Source organism: Misgurnus anguillicaudatus, chromosome 18 (assembly GCF_027580225.2).
Source record: "Misgurnus anguillicaudatus chromosome 18, ASM2758022v2, whole genome shotgun sequence".
In the NCBI taxonomy this organism is placed as follows: domain Eukaryota; kingdom Metazoa; phylum Chordata; class Actinopteri; order Cypriniformes; family Cobitidae; genus Misgurnus; species Misgurnus anguillicaudatus.
In genome coordinates, this window is record NC_073354.2 from 29,700,604 (window position 1) to 29,708,427 (window position 7,824).

General features: G+C 36.1%; 1 long non-coding RNA gene across 1 annotated transcript; it reads right to left on the reverse strand.

Moving 5' to 3' along the window:
* Positions 1–2,571: 2,571 nt before the first annotated feature.
* LOC141350605 (uncharacterized) lies at positions 2,572–5,278 on the reverse strand. The gene is made up of 2 exons (XR_012358715.1): positions 2,641–5,278; positions 2,572–2,603 (listed from the first exon to the last, which is right to left on the reverse strand). It is a non-coding gene; the product is annotated as an uncharacterized lncRNA (long non-coding RNA).
* Positions 5,279–7,824: the final 2,546 nt, after the last annotated feature.

The window sequence follows — 7,824 nt, forward strand, 5'->3', positions numbered from 1 at the left end:
ACACTTTGCCTACGTTTAGCATGAGGAAACAACTCTGTAACTGTGTTAATAAGTTAGAATGCTTGAAATACCATTAAACCCCCCCTTTAAAAAACGAAGCAAAAACATTATTTAATAATTTTAAACTCTGTGTATGTTTTGATAATTATTCTGAATCTGATTTCTAACAAAATTCTTCACAAAAAATGCAATTATTTCAGCTTTTTGCTAAAAAAAAATTATTTTTAAAGAAAAATACCCATATTTAAGAGTTTATAAGCAGAGAAAAAAAATGTATATAGGATGAAAATTTTTTCCCTTTGTTTGTTTGTTTGTTTGAAAGCAGAGGGTCTGTTCTTTCATTTGATATATTTGTATTTTTATATATTTTTAGAAGAAAATTTTTCTGGAAGGCTTTTTGTGAAACTTTTGTCAAAATCACAAAAAAGGCTGGCAGGCAACTTTTCAAAAAATAGCTGGCGGGGAATGAGTTAATCTTATTTTAAATAATTCTTTGAATATTTTAAGTTCAATTCTCAGCTCATGTTGTAGTGGGCAGCGCTCCGACATGCTTTCAGCAACCCGAGTTTCGATTCCTGGCTCGTGGTCGTTTTCCGATCCCATACGTCTCCCTGTACTTTCCTGTCCTCTCCTCAACTCACTGTTTATTAAAGGCAAAAATGGCCAAAAATGTTTTACTTGCTCATATACCACTAGTTATCAGATTATAGTGTAGTTTATACATTACACTGTAAAGAAAGGAATATTTGATGTACATAATTTTATTACAGCTTACAAAATTTTACCATACACATGTGGCACATAGAAAATTAAAGGCATGTAAATATTAAATATCATCATGTTAATTTCTAGGTATATAGCAATTTTGATGTAGTCACATACAGGATAACTGTAAAACATTTACACACAGGACAGATATTTATACAGTAAGCAAATTTATATACACATCCACAAATCTGAGGCACACAAAAGATGTAGATTATTTACAGGTTTCACAAAACAACATTTAATGACACAAAAATACAAAATGTGTGAAAACCATGACCAACGAACGAAGTACCATCTAATGCAGCCATCAGTTTTGCAACCTTTATTATTGGATTAAACGCACCTGCATTTACATTTATTTCAACCTTTGAGTTGTTAATCCATATCTGTGATATTTAAATTGGACTCTAAATTCTACTGAATAAAACTAGAAGAGTGTTTTCCACTTTTAATTGTGTGACTATAAAGATAACGTTGCGAGTCCTACAATATACAGTATATATTTTCTGTTTTATTGACATTTAGAAATCGTTGACGATTGATAAGACATTAGGTTAAGTACGCTATAAAACCTCAGTCTAAAAATTCAACAAATCATTTACTAAATTACTGAATAGATCAAGTAGGACACTGAAAGCTTACTATGATTTTACCAAGTAAGACTATGAACCTGGATCAGCATCCCCATTATTTACACCAACTTTCATCAGATTTTAGTGTTTAGGGTTTAATAAGGGTTGTAAATGGGATAGTTTACCCAAAAATGAAAGTTCTGTCACAATTTACTCACCTGTATAAATTTATTTGTTCTGCTGAACACAAAGGAAGATATTTCTAATCAAGCAGGAGAACCATTGACTTCCATAGTACAAAAAATAATACTATGGCAGTCAATGGTACTCGAAACTGTTTTCTTACATACATTGCTCAGCATATCTTTCTTTGTGTACAGCACAACAAAGACATACAAACTTGACTGTAAGTATTTCAACATTTCACTTCAGAAGTCATCATAATCCAACATGAATAACCCCTAAAATATAGATTCATTGATTGAATGACTGAATAATAATGTATGTTTAAAGAGGCGGTCACACTAGACTTTAAGCATGCAAATATATTTTAGACGTTGCTGCAAATGTGGGCGGGGAGCTCTTAGTCCATCTTTGCTTTTCAGTAGAGAGAAAGGTCACGCTGTGACTTACCACTTTTCTACTGATCATATATCTCCATGTGATATAAATTCGCAGGTCAGAGTTCATCATCAGACTTGAACTTTGGTACGCACAAGCTGGCGTTTCGGGTATGTGTTTGCATGCATATGAAAGAAAGTCATTGGAATAAAAAGTGTGGAGCTTCACCTATTAACCCCTCACCTTTAAAGGAACACGGCAACTTTTTGGGACGTCAGCCCACTCAGTGTATCCCCCAGAGTTAGATAAATCCGTAGCTAAAAATGGCTCTAAGGTGACGAACGAGTTTTCGATGACGAGACGGAACGAAAATAATTATAAGTCTGACGTTCACAATGCATGTCATTCCTGCCTATTTTGCATGAAATCTGTCTGTTTTTAGCTAAAAAGTATCAGCAATGCTGCCGCTTCCTAACCTTGTTTTAGGTACGCCCACCATGCGGCTGCCGCCATGCCGTGCACGCGAACCCAATTTCACACAACATCAACACATCTGCGGCTGTGGCGAGTTCGAAGGACCGTGGCGGTGACGCCAATAAACGGAAACGACGAGATGATTTATGGACATACCTTCAGTATAATCCATCAGAAAGAAAAACTGAATGCATAGTATTGGGAAACGACGGTAAACTTGACTAAAACCTTTTTGCGTTTTCATCGACTAAAACTTGACTAAAACCTTTTTGTGTTTTCGTCGACTAAAACTTTAGTCAAGTTTATAAGTGACTAAAATGTGACTAAAACTAAAAAGCATTTCATCCATAAGACTAAAACTAAAAGGGCTGCCAAAAACAACACTGCAAGTGGGTGATTCTCACGAAACCATTGAAACACAACGGCACTAATGATTTTAGCTTTAAAATGTGTAATATACTAACATTAAAAAGCATCAAAATTAACACAATAATGTGTTCTACCTTGCACAATGTGTGATTTCAACATAAGAATTTATTATTGTAAATTTTATCTCATTTTCTGCTGAAATTCTCATTACCGCAATGTGTCATGTTTGAACATGCGTTATGTTGTAATTTAATCAAATTAACACAAAAATATTAAGAAAAAAAATAAATGGATGTTTTGCTAGACTACTTTAGATGACAGAAAAAATATTTACTGAATATTCATGTATAATAATAATGAAGAAAAATTAGGAAAATAATGTGTCCATGCCTGATGTTCTCATCCTCCGCAACACTTTTTGAGAACAGTTTAAGCACACATACAGAATTTTAATAAAGTTTGATTTTGAGTGACCAAGCACATGGACCAGTTACTTCAAGATGGCTACCAGGTAAGATAATTTTTTTACAGTTAATTTGAAATATTGTCTTGTCAGAATGCTTACACGACATTTTGATTATCATTACCGCAACAGATGCTTATTAAATGTTAATTTAATTAATAGAAACATAATACTTTGATTTTAAATGCATGTGCAGAATCTCCAAATTATGTTCTTTCAGGTTTGTCATGTCATTTTGAAAATATGTCAGTGTTGATGTTTTCTGACTGTTGCGGTAATGAGATTTTTTAGGACTAATTTTTTAAATTATGTTACAAAAAGTGTTAAATGATAAGTAAAAGTTTTTAAATTAATGTTCCCATTTACTCCAGACTTTGTTTTTCAATGTCTGGTGGGAAAAAAAGTAAATTTAAGCAATTTTTAAATTTTCATGCTTGACATTTTTAAAACCAAGTTTTAGCAGTAGCAGTGCTTCGCCTTCTGAGAATAATATAGTTCCCAGTATGTATACGGTTAAAAGATGGCTGCCTCATATGACCTTGTTATTTGTACATGCTGTGACTATACAAATCACAACATATAACTAGGAAAATGTTGGCGTTATTTTGTCACTTATTAGGAACAGTATGCTAGCTGGAGCCATTTACTTCCAGTCTTTGTGCTAAGCTAGGCTAGCGATGGGTGCGTCAGACAGAGTTACGGCACGCACGGAGATGAAAAGGTATGTATGGACGTATCTAACTCTGGGGGACACGATGAACAAGCCAAAGTCCCAAAAAGTTGCCGCGTTCCTTCAAATCTGATTAGTTAATACAAATGTTGGCTGATCCAGAAACAAATCTTGCTTTGCAAAACCACAGTTCTTGTTAAGTCGACACTCAGTAGTGCAGAAATATGGATTGACTGGTTTAAATCTCCACTGTAGGTCACTGTGGTCCCTTTAAACGCAGAACTTTGGCACATCGACCCACAAACACTATCAAAAATATACAGCTTATGCATTGTCATTTTATCATTTGTTCACTCTCTCTCTCTCTCTCTCTCTCTCTCGCTCTCTCTGTGTTTTGACTGCGATTCACATTTAAAATATACATTCATTTTTATCAAAACAAATATAGATAAAATATAGAATTTAATGGTCTCTGTGAGCTTGCGAGGTCCTTGGGTTGATCAGTTATGAACGGATGAATTGCAAACAGTCAAGGAAAATACAAAAGCAATCATGCAAAGCAAACTTTTTACTGGTAAGAACAATTTTTTCACCCCTTTCACGACGTCACAACAAATCACAACAGCTATATTTCAGCAGTACACGCAAGCTTCAAAACACAATGTCAAATGTCTCTTAAAACTCAAAATTATATCAAAGTGTAATAAAATGATTTTGTTCTACATACATGAACGTTAGTGCACATTCAGGGGCTTTGAAAATAGTCGAAAATTTTGAAAAGACATCACCGAAGTTTTTCGCAATAATTCAGATATGCATAACTGATTGTTAAAAGACATTCAGAAGCCATGTGCTTCATTATTTTACAGCATGTTACTGCCATGACTTCAGTGGAGACATGAGATACGTGTTGAATTACTCGCTGGAATGTCACAGTCATTGCGGCAGTGTGGCGGCACAGAGATGGAAATCCTGTGCAAAATGTGTGCGTGTACATGGCTCATCGTCTGTGTCTACAGGTATTGTCCTGTAAATCAGAGCAAAGCCAACCGGAGCCTGAAGACATGAATGTTTGGTGGGATGTCCCGATTTGATTGTATTTCTGTAGCACGACTACAGAAGTCGGGGACCTGAACAGTGGCACTAAACTCAAAAACTGCCAAAATATTGTTTCCCAGACCATGCCATTCTTTGAAATATTGGTCGAAAGCTATATTTGGAATAGAGTACCACTTTATTTTAAACTAAATTTAAAACACTTTTTTAGAGTGTAGTACATACTGTATGCTCAATAAAAAAAGAAAAAAATTATTTCTCTTTTTCCAAATAAAATGTTGGCAACTGTTTAATCACTAATATCACTTTGGTAACACTATACATAAATGTTCAACATTAGTTATCCATATTAATTAACTTTTCATGCCTTGAGCATGAATGTCTTTTTCGTGTCACCCGCACAAATTTCTATATATAGGTTTTTGTATTCGTGGCACGACTTTCTTTTTTCTGTCATTTTATGTATTGTTTTCTCTTTTTTTCCCTATTTTTAAATCATTGTTGCTTGGGGTTGGGGTTAAAATGGGGTTTGGATGTCTAAAAATGTAACAAAGTGATTCTAACCCCAAGTGACAATGGTAAGAAAAAAGGAAAAAACAATGAGAAAACAATACATAAAATAAAATGAAAAAGAAATCATGCAACGGACATGAAATACCATCCATAGAAATTCGTGCAACTGACACCAAAAAGACATTCGTGCTTAAGGCACGAAAAAAGCAACATTTTAAATGAATACATTTTTGCTTAACTATAACGGCGGATTTCCACCAACTGCGGAGCGGCTGCAGATCGGCTCCGCCGCGTTACGGCTCCGCCGTCCGCCAAAACCCACCAGTTTCGTATTTGTTGCAGAACGGCTGCGTGTTGAAATGACGAGGACCCATGAGGTCTCGCACATTCACATGATGATCGTGCGATATCTAGTTCTGTCTCCGCCCATTATGATGTTAAATTATGACGTTTTGCTGGACCAGCCCAGATCACAACACAAGATCTCGCGAATTCAGGTATGATCACGCGATAAAGTCATGGCTCCGCCCTGCAAAATAGAAGCTCTGCGTATTTGTGACGGAGGGCTGCGGATGGCCGGATCTGTGACGGATTCGGAACGCAGTCAGTGGAAATACACACATAGACTTGAATGGAAACCCATTGAACTCCGCCCGCCGTTTCGCAGCGGATCCGCAGCCTTTCCGCAGTCGTTGGAAATTGGGGGTAACACGACTTTCCGTGAGATCAGTCTGAGTAAAACCATGGTTTTGCCAGTGGTTCTGTAGCAAACGGATTTTTTTACTATAACCATGATTTTTTTTACTGTAGTAAACCATGGTTAATTTTCGTAAGGGTATACTGCACATTGTTAATTCATGCTAACTAATGCATTAAAGTCCCTGTAAAGTCAGATATTAAATGTGATATTAACCACCCAGCCAAATTTGAATGATTACAAAAAACGCAAAAATAAATAAAATAAGTTAGTAAAATTTTGGAAAAACAGGCAGGATTCTCTGCTTTTAAATGCTGGGGGCGTGTCCTGTGTCTAACCTGAAACCACGCCCACTCACGGGAAAACTGCCGGTCTCTCGACTTTCAAATTCCACGACAACCTGAATGGAGTCCAGAGGTGCGTTTCCCAAAAGCATCGTTAGCCAACTACTGTTGTAAATTTCGTTGTTACTGACAAAGTTCGATGATTTGGTGTTTCCCGAAACCATAGTTCAAACGAACATTCGCAAGCTGCATCGCAAACTTGTGTGGTTTGAACGACAGCTCTTCATCTGTGGTTAGAAGCATAGTTCCTTGTTATTAAAGGTCCTGTTTTTTCAGTGTTTTTGAAGCTTTGATTGTGTTTACAGTGCACAATATAACGTGTTCATGTTTCACGTGTAAAAAAACGCATTATTTTTCACACAATTTACTTATCTGTATACGGCTGTTTTCAAACATCCTCATGTCTTCCTTGTTCTGTGAAGTCCCTCCTTCAGAACACTTTAGTGTGTTGTTATTCGACAGCAGCTTAGCTTGCCGTTAGCTTAGCTGGCAACTGACATATTACTGTGGGCGGAGTTTAGTCAAAACAACCGTTCTACTGACGTCATTAAAGCAGGAAGTAGAGGGCTGTAGTCCAAACCGGCCGTTCGCTGTAGGCTTTGAAAGGCGAATTCTGTTAAAGAAAATATATCGCCTGACAGTGAACTTTGAGCTTTAGCATTTTACAGGTATTATTTATGCTATTATAGCAACATAACACACTAACTAGGGTTTAAAAAATGGGATCAAGAAGAATGTGACCTTTAAATGTGCAGTGTGTAATTTTTAGAAGGATCTCTTGACTGAAATGCAAAATAATATACAAAACTATATTATCAGGGGTGTATAAAGACCTTTTTATAATGAACCGTTAGGTTTTTATTATACCTTAGAATAAGACGTTTTTATCTACATCCACAGAGGGTCCCCTTACGTGGAAGTCACCATTTTGTGCCGGCATGTTTCTAAAGAAGCCCTTAACAGACAAACTTTTTTACTAAGTTGTCTCCGACAATAAAATTTTTTCCGGTGGTGGCTACCGTAGCTTCTCTATGCGTTTCAAATGCGAGGGGTGAGCAGTGGACTGAGCTGTTGGTTGCAATTCACAACCTCACCACTAGATGCTGGTCATTTTACACACTGCACCTTTAAAATATGTAGACTTACGTTGAGTGATCATGCATTTAAACAAAATAAGCAAAACACATGTAGTGTATTCTTGATCCATCATTCTAAATATATATACACATTTTATTTTACGTCTTTAAGTTTGTAAACAGAATTAAAGCGCTGTATTTGAAAACTGCGCATGTGTGTAGATCTACGAGCTTTAAGACCATGGGGAATCCCTGGGAGAA